This window comes from Oryctolagus cuniculus, chromosome X (assembly GCF_964237555.1).
Source record: "Oryctolagus cuniculus chromosome X, mOryCun1.1, whole genome shotgun sequence".
In the NCBI taxonomy this organism is placed as follows: Eukaryota; Metazoa; Chordata; class Mammalia; order Lagomorpha; family Leporidae; genus Oryctolagus; species Oryctolagus cuniculus.
The window spans coordinates 118,477,670-118,489,954 of NC_091453.1; the positions used below are offsets into that span (position 1 = coordinate 118,477,670).

General features: G+C 39.0%; 1 non-coding gene and 1 pseudogene across 1 annotated transcript; one reads left to right on the forward strand and one right to left on the reverse strand.

The window, feature by feature from the left end:
- LOC127487107 (E3 ubiquitin-protein ligase RNF4 pseudogene) overlaps positions 1-12,285 on the reverse strand; it is a 111,646-nt pseudogene that overhangs the window by 69,038 nt on the left and 30,323 nt on the right.
- Positions 3,026-3,132, forward strand: LOC127487116 (U6 spliceosomal RNA). Its single transcript, XR_007913650.2, has one exon. It is a non-coding gene; the product is annotated as a U6 spliceosomal RNA (small nuclear RNA).

Consider the following 12,285-nt stretch of genomic DNA (forward strand, 5'->3'; position numbering starts at 1 on the left):
TTGGCTGCTGTTGGGAGGCGGGAGTCCAAGGTTTTTATAGTTCCTCTCTCGAATTAGTGCCCGAAGACTCTACAGCTATGAACATGCAATTAGTCTTTGTTTGTGCACAAAAGGGAGCTTGACCCTTGCCCGACTTTGATTGGCATGTACAACTCTTGTAGCTACTTACCTAAGGCCCTCTCCAAGGAGCACAGCGTCTTGTTCCTGCACCTGCCTTCAGCTTTTCTCTTTTGTGACTTGTTTCACATAATATTCGGCCCAACTCACAGCAAGATTGCAGAGATGAAGGCATCATGCAGGCACAGTAAGATTTCCTGTTTTTCAGGGAGGTGAGGGCGTGTGTGGGTAGGAGGGAGGTTTGAATCTATAATCTGAGTTTTGGGTAATTGCTGAGCCCCAAAACACTTAGCAGGAGCCCAAAGAACTGGTTTTTTCTAATAAATGAACACTTTGCTTGCTTTCAAAAGCAGACCTCCCCTGTCATGGAAAACAAGCTGCACGCACAAAGCTTTACATTTCTTTCCCAGTTCACCTGCTTTCTTACCAACAGAGAAACTTGGTAGTTTCTTTTTTTTTTTTTTTTTGAAAGACAATTGCTATGAAAGACATGCAGTTATTGTGGTCAGAAAATTTCTCTTTAAACCACGCTTGCCAAGATAATAGAAGAGTGTTTATTAGCAACCTGAATGAGTTAAATACAGTGGTGGTGGATTGCATTTCCAAGAAATGTTTTTCTGGGAGCTTGGTTTGTTTTCAAAATGCCCTCATTTCTTATGTGTAGATGTGCCACACTGTGTTAGAATAAACTACCAGTTATGGTACTTGGGGAAAAACTCCAAAGCATATCTGATTTGCATAAAAAATCATCTCAAACTCTCAAATCTGCAAAGAATGTTTAATACATAGCTCAAAACAATAATAGCTTCCTTTTTGGAGAGCCCATTTATGATCAGGTATGGTACTGGTTGTTCTATATGTTTTTTTTCGCTTCTAATCCCTAAAACCACCCTCCATTTTGGGTTTTACTAGTGTATTACATAGATGAGAAAATTCACATTTGGAAACACTAAGGGACTAGGCCATGTCTGTTCAGTTGCTGAGAAGCGAAACCAGGTCTCTCTGGCACATCATTGAGACTTTTAAAAAATATGCATGCTAGATTTTCCATAGGAAAAAGAGGTTTGTTCTCCAAAATGGTCACCTAGGGTGTTCAGATGTACCTTACAACATTGTGGTTATTGTCCTTGGCATGCTACTTCAAAGCTGACTCATACATTGAATGGGAACATCTCACTCTTTATTCGCACTGTTCTATTGATTTTCTTGGCATTGCCCACTTTGATTATGTCCTTCTTCCTAAGAACTGACTTCCAGTGATTTTTGGCTTTTGTCAAAAAAAGAGAAAGATATCATCAACCTCCAATGACATGGATCTGTCAAAATTGAGAGCATTCAGAAGAAAGTGATGAGTCTAAAATGAGTGTTTCTTCAAAAAAATGACTGTGACAGCATGATTGGCATAGATGTGTATGTTTTTAGGAGTGATAATTTTGCAGGGGCCAACCCTCCTCTGAAAGTATGAGCTCTACCAAGCTCAGAGAGGCATGGAATGGCAATAGGAATTTGACCTTTGGTATAATACTTCTTGCATTTGAATCTTGGCTCTTCTACTTTATTAGCTATGTGCCTCTAAGTTTTCTTGCCTACAAAATGATAATAACAATATGGAGGATTTCAAACTGTTAATGGAAAATGTACATTATCTTTTAATTCAATTGTTTCATGAACTTTCTGAAGGCACTGGTACTATCTAACCAAACAAGGTTGCTATTTGGGTTAAATGGTAATATGCTCAGGATGCTAGATACATAGTAGGTGCTCATTCAATAAATGTTTGTTTCCTATGTTCACCCCTTCTGTTGGTAAGTTTGATAAAATAAAAGCTTTCTTTTTGTGGTCATGCTTCATTTCTTCTGTGATTTATAGAAGGTTAGTGTTGGAAGGGCCCTGTAAAATAATTTTTTACTCAGTGATTTTTTCAAACATTTTGAATGGCAAAACCTGTAGTTCAAAGGAAAATATAAGTGGCACCTCAATAATTACAATAGCCAGGGTGGAGCTGTTGTAGTTTAAGTGGTTGAGACAGAAATGGGAGGGTTCTACTTTCCAGTATTTCAGGTCCCCTTTCACTCTCAAAGTAAAATTGTGTTGTCACCACTGAATCCTACCTCTTCACCCTTCCAACATGGGTTACAAAGGAATCCTTAGTCTAATGCTAAGGCTCTGCTTAAATGCTAAAAATTCCACAGTACCTGCCAGAAACAGCCAGCCAGAATTAATCTCCTCTTTTACAAATCGCCATTGGCAATATATGTCTCTACTATAGCACTTGACAACTTTTCCTTCATATTAGAGTTAATTTAATCTATTCATCTATATCTATTCCTTACACAATGTTGTTTGAGTTAAAGAGCCTACAGTTTAATTATCTCTCTTCCTGCCTGATTTTTTGTGTATATGATTTACACATAGAAAGCCCTCAATTACTGCCTATTAGGTTATTAAAAAGGTAGTCAGAGATAAATCCAAATCATGCTAGGAAACCAAGATTTCTAATATGGTGTGTTTTTTGTTTTTGTTTTTGTTTTTTCAAAATTTTCTTTATAAAATAACTTGAAAACTTCACAAAGTCAAACCTCAATGATGTATGTCATGTTGGCATGATGTGCTTGCCTGATTTCTGAAGCAAATACAGCCATTCTAATCCAGCTTTGGTCCTTTCTCCATCATTTGAAGGAAAAGGAGGCAGAAAAACCATCTTCCACACAGTTAATACCTCAAAATATGCAAAAAGTTGAAAACCTTTACAGTAGGTACCAATAACATGCCTATAGTAAAAAGCAGTGGAATGGGCAAACGTTGACAAACATCTGTTTTATAAAGTCTACTGAAAGAGCTAATATTAGGAACTTTTTAAAGTGACGGAAATGCTTTACTTTGTGAATGGGAATAATTGAGGGAAAATGTGCCCTAGCTTCAGCAGCACATATACAAAATTGGAAGGATATAGAGAATATTAGCACGGTCCTCTGTAAGGATGACACATAAATTCATGACATGTTCTATTTTTTGTTTTTTTAAAAAGATTTATTTGTTTATTTGTTTATTTATTTAAAATCGGAGCTACAGGGGCCAGCACTGTGGTATAGCAGGTAAAGCCACTGCCTGCAGTGCCAGCATCCCCTATGGGCACTGGTCCTAGTCCCAGCTGCTCTACTTCCGATCTAGTTCTCTGCTATGGCCTGCAAAAGCAATGGAAGATGGCCCAAGTGTTTGGGCAACTGCACCCACATGGGAGAACCCGAAGAATTCCTGGCTCCTGGCTTTGGATCAGCACAGCTTCGGCCACTGCAGCCATCTCGGGAGTGAACCAGCAGATGAAAGACTCTCTCTCTCTCTCTCTCTCTCTCTCTCTCTCTCTCTCTCCCTCTGTTTCTGTCTCTCTGTAACTTTGCCTTTCAAATAAATAAATAAATCTTTAAAAAATGTCTGAGCTACAGAGAGAGAAGGAGAAACAGAGAGGGAACTTCCATCTGCTGGTTTACTCCCCAAGTGGCCACAATAGCCAGGGCTCAGCTAGGCTTATGTCAGGAGCCAGAAACTTCATCTGGTTCTCCCACATGGGTGGCAGCAGCCCAAGAACTTGAGCCATCTTCTGCTGCTTTCCCAGGCCATTATCAGGGGGCTGGATTGGAAGTGGAGCAGCTGGGACACAAATCGGTGCCCATATGGGATGCCAGCATCACAGGTGGCAGCTTTACCCACTATGCCAAAAGCCAACCCTAAAGTGTTCTACACTTTAGGGGCAAGATGAGGGAAATAATTGAAAAATCCTTTGAAAATATGGATCAATTTCAAGTGGGAGAAAACATAGAGACCAGAAAAAAAATATAAGAACTCCAGGCCTTTATTTTTCCTTTTAAGAAAGTATTATTATGTGGGTATACTTCAGTAGCTATTTACCAAGCCTAGTATGATGGAAAGATCAGATATAATAGTGCTTGCAAGGAAAATGTTTTTGAATTATATGGAAAATTGAGTCTTATGCATTAAGCTTTATATATTATATGAGTAAGATGCACCAAAAGTATTATTTTCCATTCCATAAATATAAGTGTACTAGGATGCACAGGTTTCGTACTTATATTCGTGCCTTACATGTAGTGTAGTAGTCAAGGATTGATCATCAGAGATGAGGCTGGAAGGGCTTTCATTGAATTTGTTCTTACAAGTATTAGTCCTATTATAATCATTCTGTACTCAATTCTTAACTGATGATCAAAGGGAAAAAAGCATAGCTGTAATGATGATTGCAAGTCCCTCTTACAAGGCCAGTGCAGAAGGCTTTTCATATTGTGCATCTGGGATTACACTCAGGCTGATGTATCTTTCCCTTTGGCTGTCATCAAGCCAGAGCTCTGAGGCTTTTCAGCCTTGTGAAACAAGTCTCAAAGAATCGAAGGATGACAAATTATGTGCAAATAAGAGAAAGCTCTTGCGTTTTAAGGGAGAGTGGTGACTTGTATAACACTTGTGCAGAAAGTGAAACAGCTAATGCTGATGAGGTACAGCTTAAAAGGGCAGAAACTTTGCTTTGAAAGTAGCACCAAAGACAAATAGGATGTTTGGTTAATTCTTATTTCTGCTAGTGAGGAACTTGTAAAGACTGGGAGAAAAAGCAACAAAACAATTTTCCTTGGATCAACTTTTTAAAATATCATCAACTGATCATCTTTCTACAAATGTTCTCAAACATTCCTGGGTGAATTTCCCCCATAGAAGTCCTTTTGAATCTATGGCTCACTAGTGTTCCTTCCCCTCTAGATTTTGCAGCAAACAGGAGGAAAATTATAAGGCAACATGAGAGAGAGCTCTGTGACGTACAATATTCATACACAACAGCAGATTAGATGCATTTTTTAAACTTTTATTTAGTAAATGTAAATTTCCAAAGTACAGTTTATGGATTACAATGGCTTTCCCCCTCCTCCCATAACTTCCCTCCCACCCACAACCCTCCCATCTCCTGCTCCCTCGCCCATTCCATTCACATCAAGATTCATTTTCAATTATCTTTATATACAGAAGATCAATTTAGTATATATTAAGTAAATATTTCAACAGTTTGCACCCACACAGAAACACAAAATATAAAGTACTGTTTGAGTACTAGTTATATCGTTAATTCACATAGTACAACACATTAAGGACAGAGATCCTACATGGACAGTAAGTGCACAGTGACTCCTGTTGTTGACTTAACAAATTGACACTCTTCTTTATGGCGTCAGTAATCACCCTAGGCTCTAGTCATGAGTTGCCAAAGCTATGGAAGCCTTTTGAGTTCGCCAACTCCAATCTTATTTAGACAAGGTCATAGTCAAAGTGGAAGTTCTCTCCTCCCTTCAGAGAAAGGTACCTCCTTCTTTGATGGCCCATAGATTAGATGCATTTTTACTGGATTGAGTTCTGTTAGATCTGTTAAGCCTATGCTATAAATGCATTTTAGAAAGAATTTCCTTGCACCAAAATATCATTTATGATTTGTGGTCATTTCCATAGCAGGTTTTCAATTCTGGACCTTCTGTAACATGACCTTCTGGGGCACCAATCGTCCTCATTGCAGCATGGCCACACCTTGGTGAGTCACAATCATCTGGGAGTTGGTTTGCCAATAATTGTTCCTACTAATAAATATCTTAAGTTTGTGAAGGTAAAGGCCTGTTTTAGTAAACTAGACGTAGTTCAGGTTTGTTTTTATGAAAATATTATTCTTATTTACATGCATTCTGAGGTGCTTTCTTGACTGGGAGAAGATAAGGTGGGAACTTGCATAACCTTGCTTAAACCCATGGGGGCCAGCCCTATATGTGAGCTTCTTCTAGCAATCTGTGTCACTAAAGATAAGGCTGACAATGGCCATGCTATTTCACTGTTTCTATGAGAAACTCAGATATGAACTGGACTCCCCTTCCAGGAACATCACCTCACCCTCAGGCTTACCTATTCATCCATTAGTCCAACAACTCCTGGGAATTAGGTATAACTCCCACACCATAAAATACACCCATTTCAAGTGTGTAGCTCAATTATTTTCAGTTTACTTAGAAAGTTGTGAAACCTTCTCCACAATCTTAATTCCTAAACACTTTTATTGATCCAAAAAGAAACTTTACTCAATTAGCAGTCACTTTTTACTTCCTCTTCCCAAAGCCTCTGGCCACCACCAAAGTATTTTCTCTCTCTACAGACTTACTTATTCTGAAGATTGCTTATAATATACCACAGAGCCCTGTGCCTGACTCCTTTCAATGTCCATCCATGTTGTTCTTTGTGTCAATGCTTTATTTCTTCTTCTTGCTGATAATAATCCATTGTATGGATCTATTACATTTTGTTTACTCATTAGTTATAAACACTTAGGTTGTTCCTACATGTTAACTATTATACATAATGCTGCTATGAACAATCATGCACAGGTTTTTGTGTGGACATATGTTTTCATTTTTCTTGGGTGTATACCCTAAGAGTGGAATTTCTAGGTCATGTGATAACTCTATGTTTAAATTTTTCAGGGACTTCCAAAGTTACCAGCTTGGTAGCAACATTTTACAATCCTACCAGAAGTGTCTGAGGGTTCATTTCTTTGCATCCTTACCCAAATGTGTTATTGTCTTTTTGATTATAGCCTTCCTAATAGGTGTGAAATACTATCTCACTGTGGTTTTGACTGGCATTTTCCTAATGACTAATGATGTTGAACGTTTTCACGCATTTACTGGTCATTTATTAAGCATATCTCCTTTGGAAAAATGTCTCATCACATTTTTTACCCAACTTTGAATTGTGTTACTTGTTCTTTTAATGTTGAGATGTAAGAGTGCTTTATATATTCTGGTTACTAAAGCCTTATCAGATATACTATTTGCAAATAGTTTCTGGTTATGTGTATTGATTTTCCATTTTTTGATGGTGTCCTTTGAAGGACAACAGTGCTTAATTTTGATAAGGTATAATTTATCTAAGTATTTCCTTGGTTGCTTGTGGAGACAGTGCTGTGCTACGTGAAAGAATAGCCCATGGAAATGACCACTGGCTATTGGAGTCTAGTAGGGGTTAACATGTGGCCAGAATTAAGGCTGGAAAGACTGAATTACCTTTAATCCTATTACTGGATTTAGATAATGTTTTAGAATTAGATAATGATTATCTGGTTGCTGACAATTCGGTTGGTAACATGGAATAGATAGGAGCGTAGACTAGAATGAAAAGGCTATCACCTCTGGGTCTCCATTTTCAATGCCCTAAGATTGCAGCAATAGAATAGAAACCTGATGGTTGGACAAGAGAAGGGGTATGTTGCTGTGCTTAAAAATCAGTTTTGAACTCAAGGGCTGGTTTCTAACTCAGTGTTTAAACCTTTGACCTTGATTTGAATCAAATTTCCATTTGAAAATAATTCAAAAACCATACCTTGGGATCCTGTTAAATATAAATTAATGAAGCAATTTTGAAGTTTTTAAAGCACATGAATGATTGTGTTGGGTGGGTCTTTGCTAACTTCTGCAATTTGCTCTTGAGACTTTCTGTGTGTCTGGGCACTTGGCTCAGAGAATCTTCCAGTCGCAGAAGCGATCTTAGAAGTCATCTAATCCAGGCCCCCATCCCTTTGTAAAATCTCCTCTCCAACAATGCATGGAATGTGGCAGGGAAATGTCAGTAAGAACCATGAGGGGATGGGAGGCTTAAGGATGGTATGCCTACTTCAGAAAGGACAGTCAGTAAGAGAAGGGAAAGAAAGGAAGTTGGGAAGGGGAATGGAGTGAAAGCAAAATAAATAGGGTTTGTAGAGTCTAAGGACAAAGGCCAGCTTTTGAGATTTAGCAGTGTAAAATGGCATTTATATTTCTGAATCCTTGCCAGTTACACTTAATCTTTCTCTTCTATGGGGTCCTGTTTCATTTTGTAGAGTGTTCTATTCTGGCACCAGTCATTATCTGTCTTACAATTTGTTATCTGTGAGTATGCCTGTGCTCCGCTCTAGACTTGGAGCTCCTGGAGAACAGAACCATACCCTCATTCATCTTTGTAGCCCTCCAGTCCCTGAGAGATAGTGCATTTAGCTAGTGGGATTATGGAATAGCTACCAATGTGGGCTTTTGGGTCAGTAAGATGAATCGACCTCAAAAACTCCAGATTAGAATATCCACAGAGTTTTGACACACTCCAAGATGTTGGGCAAGTCACTTAACCTTAATGAACTCATATGTGAGATGGTTGGAAATAGTAGCTCCTTCTTCGCCCAGTGCAAAGATGAGCTTTGATCAGAGTTCCTGGTGCTTGGCAAATGATAGCTACTAAGATTCAGGTTTGTAAGTATCAAGAGATGCTTGTTGGAATTATCTGCATGTCACAGGTGGAATTACCCTGGCCAGCTGGAGCCTCCTGGAGGATACGCCTCCTGATTTAAGTTTTTAAAAAGAAGCCAGTTTATTAGAAAAAAAAAAAAAACAAGAAGGAGCAAAAACCAGCCAAAGGTAATAACATGTGCAAAGACCAGAAATTCAAAGACGAGTTTGCCTTCAGTGTGAGATGTGAAGACTGAGACAGAGTGAGATAATAATAGTAGCAGCTAGTAATGACATGGCACTTACCATGTGTTGGCAACTGTGTTCACTATTTAATAGTTGATAAATCATTTAAATGTCAAAATGAGCAAGCTGATAATTTTAACTATGAAAATGTTAATGAGCACAACTCAAACACTAGACGCTAGACTGAGTGGTTTTGTACCTTCTCTAACTTGATTTTTATATTTTTTATCCCCTATTTCTAGACCAGGCAACTGAGTTTTAGAGAGACTTAAGTCATTGGTTCCAGGCCACTAGATGGCAATCAGCCGAGCTGGGATTTGAACCCAGTGACTGTAGTCATTGGTTCCAGGCCACATAGATGGCAATCAGCCGAGCTGGGATTTGAACCCAGTGACTATCTGATTTTTTTATTACTAGGCTGCAGAGAGGCAGCTGCTTCCTTTCAGTGCCTGTTAGGCAGACTACATCATGGCAGAAAATGATCCCACACTAGCAAGATTGCCTGGATACTAATTCAGCTTCCTGGAATTCTTTTTGAAATCAGATGGATTATAATAAAATAATGCATAACCAAATGAACCCTGAAGTCAGCAGAAAGGTGAAAACTGGTTACTCATGGAGAAAAATCTTTCTGTGCCATAGTTGACAGCATTTAGAAAATGTTATTAGGCAGCAGCTCTGCATACATAGAAAAATCTAAGGTTTTACAATTTTTTTTGGAAACACTACATCACTAAATTTCCATCTACCCAAAATAAACGTAGCAGAGCATCATAAATTGGGTTCCAATGCCAGTGGTGAGCGTTTTGTGCAGAAGAGCATTCTCTTCTTTCGAGACCACCAAAAGCCAATTTCTTCCCCCAACAAAGGTTGCACCGCTTAACTCAGGTTGTACCAGCTGCACTCCCCTAGAACTTGTGAGACCACCTCTGTGACTCTGATTGTGCCTAGGGCCTCAGCTCTGTTTGCATGTACACCTGGGTTCTGGCCCTGACCCTCAAACTAATTTGTTGTGCGATTGTGCACAAATCTCTTAACCTCATTGAACTTACTTTCTTCATGTGTCATGTGGAGCTATTAATACTCACTTTGCCTGCCTTACTGGATTCTGGATTCTGGGAGATAAAATGAGGCAATATGCAAGTTTTGGTTTTAGGAATGCAAAAATATGAAATAAACATAAGGCATGATTATTGTTCTCAGTCCATTTAGCTTGTCTACTGCAATAACATTTTTAAACTCATTAAGGAAAAAGAACATAACCTTTTCTTTACCTTTTGGAAACTTGAGAATATGAGTTTTTTAGCCCTGGTGAGTATTTGCCAAGAGGCCATCTTTGTGCTTTGAATAGCTTCTTTATTAAGCCTTAGCAGCTGCTTATTTCTTTCATATTATTATGATTTCATTTTGCAGAATTTCTGGAGAGTGCTTCAACTCCCTCCTCCTTTGAAAACGTGGCTTTTGGTTGTCCTCAGAGTCCTTAAATAGTAGCAAAGGCCCAAACCAGGCTTGAGCAGACTCCTTTCACTTGTGTAAGTGAATGTACTAACAGTGGTAATTAATGGCAGGGGCGGGCTTTGTAAACTGAGGACAAGTGAGTGAGTCATGGTAGGCTGGCTGACCCCCTCACCTGGGCAGCCTCTGAGGACACCTGCCTCAGATCATTAAGGCCCTTGCCTAATTCATATAGTCTGACTGCCTCTGTTAGTGGGGTGAACAAAGCCAAGCATTTATTGGCTGGAGTGCAGGGATGAATACAATTCGGCTGTTCGGCAAGGCCTGGTCTAGACAGCTGCTCATGCAAACGGGTTTCAAATGAACGTGTTTCTATTTAGAACGTATGTTTTGATTGAATTTAAAGAAAAGCATGAGGTGACTCCCCCTTTGGAAAACAAACTAATTATGTACTCCTGTGTTGTCTGGTGGTTGGAAGCTGGACATGGCCACAACAGTACCCTATGGAAAGAAATTTCTTTCCTGTTGAACGTGAGACACTTCTGTAGGACCACAGCTGGTGCTTTTTTTCAAAATCACATGGCTGATAGCTTGAAAGGATCTGTTAGGAAAACCGTGAGCACAGTAAATAGTCTTTTTTTATATTGGGAATTACTACCCCATGCTTTTCTTGTTGTTCTCTTAATTTGGATTGGAAATTGGACACAACGTCTAGTAAGGTGACTTGCTGTTCTGTGTGCAGTTGAAAAGGTTCCAGGGAGGCAAAAGCTGGTGGACCAAGTGACACCCCCAATCAGTTATTGGACTGAACCATTTGCATTTCCATTCAGGTCATGCTGCCTCAGTCAAACTGTTGACTTAACACTGTTGTGACTTGGGTGGCTTTGACTCTTCCATTCAAGCTTTAGAAACATCATTGAGTTAACAGGCCACACACCAATTCACCCTTCTCCCTCCCTACTCTTCAACCCCTTTGTTAGATAAGGAGGCCTTTCCCTGCTACAAAAAGGTAGCAGGCCTAAGGTTCCATGAGTTCTGTGCCCCTTATACCACCCCTGATTTAGTCTTTGTGCAAGGCTGCTTTTGTTTCCCTCCAAGAATTAAAAGTTAATTGATACCTCAAATGGATGTTGGTCACAAAGCATTTCACCATCCGATGCAGTCCTGCATCCCATTAGATTAACCCTCTTCCAGAGTTCATTGTAAACAAACATCCCACAACAACGAAAAAGCTTACCTACCTGAAGCATTGTATTCATCTGTGTTCTGCAATGGAACTAAAATTCTATGACAATGTCACTAGGTTAATTAATTTAGATTAATGACTCTCAGAGCTCTGTTTTTCCTTGCCTTCACTGTTTGTCACAGACTGCTGACAAACTATTTTCAAATGTCTGAATGCATCAGGCTCTCTGGAGTTCTAGAAATGGGTAGTCATCTCAAACCTAGACCTTTCATTGAAGTACTGTGAATCCACCTGAATCAATGAAATGTGGTAATTCAGTATAGATAGATTGTATATTCATATTATTCTTCTGATAAGGGTTCATTTTCAGAGAACAAAAATACATGAAATTTCTTTCCAAACAAGGAAGAAAACATTTGCATGGGATCAAGGGAAAGCACAACGGAATCCACTCAATTGAGCTGAGAAATGAAGAACACACTCAGGTTAGATTCTGGCTGTTACTCTGAGGTGCATGCCAATGATCTGACTTGTACCAACAGAACATGGGTTTCAATAACATATTCTGGAATTTCGCAGCTTGGAGACACATAAATTGTTCTTCATGCTAAACAAACTTTCCCCATTGGCTAGTTTCAGTTAGCCTTCAACTAAGGCCACACATGTAGAATAATTTTTGTTGCCATTAGAGGAATGACTTTTCTTTTTCTCCTACGTTAAGCTAATTAATTCAGTAATGTTGTGGAATGACTTGGTTGAGATGCATATTTTATCAGGGCTCCTATGTCTGTTACAGATAGTCCCACCAGCCACATAATGCTTTTCACACATCTTGGAATATCAAAATGAAACTAGGAATTCTCCCAAGAAGATATACAAATGGCCAATAAGCAAATTGAAAAGGTGATCAACATCATCAATCATAAAAGAAATGCAAATCCAAACCACAATAGGACATTACGGCACACTATGTAGGATGGCTACTATTAA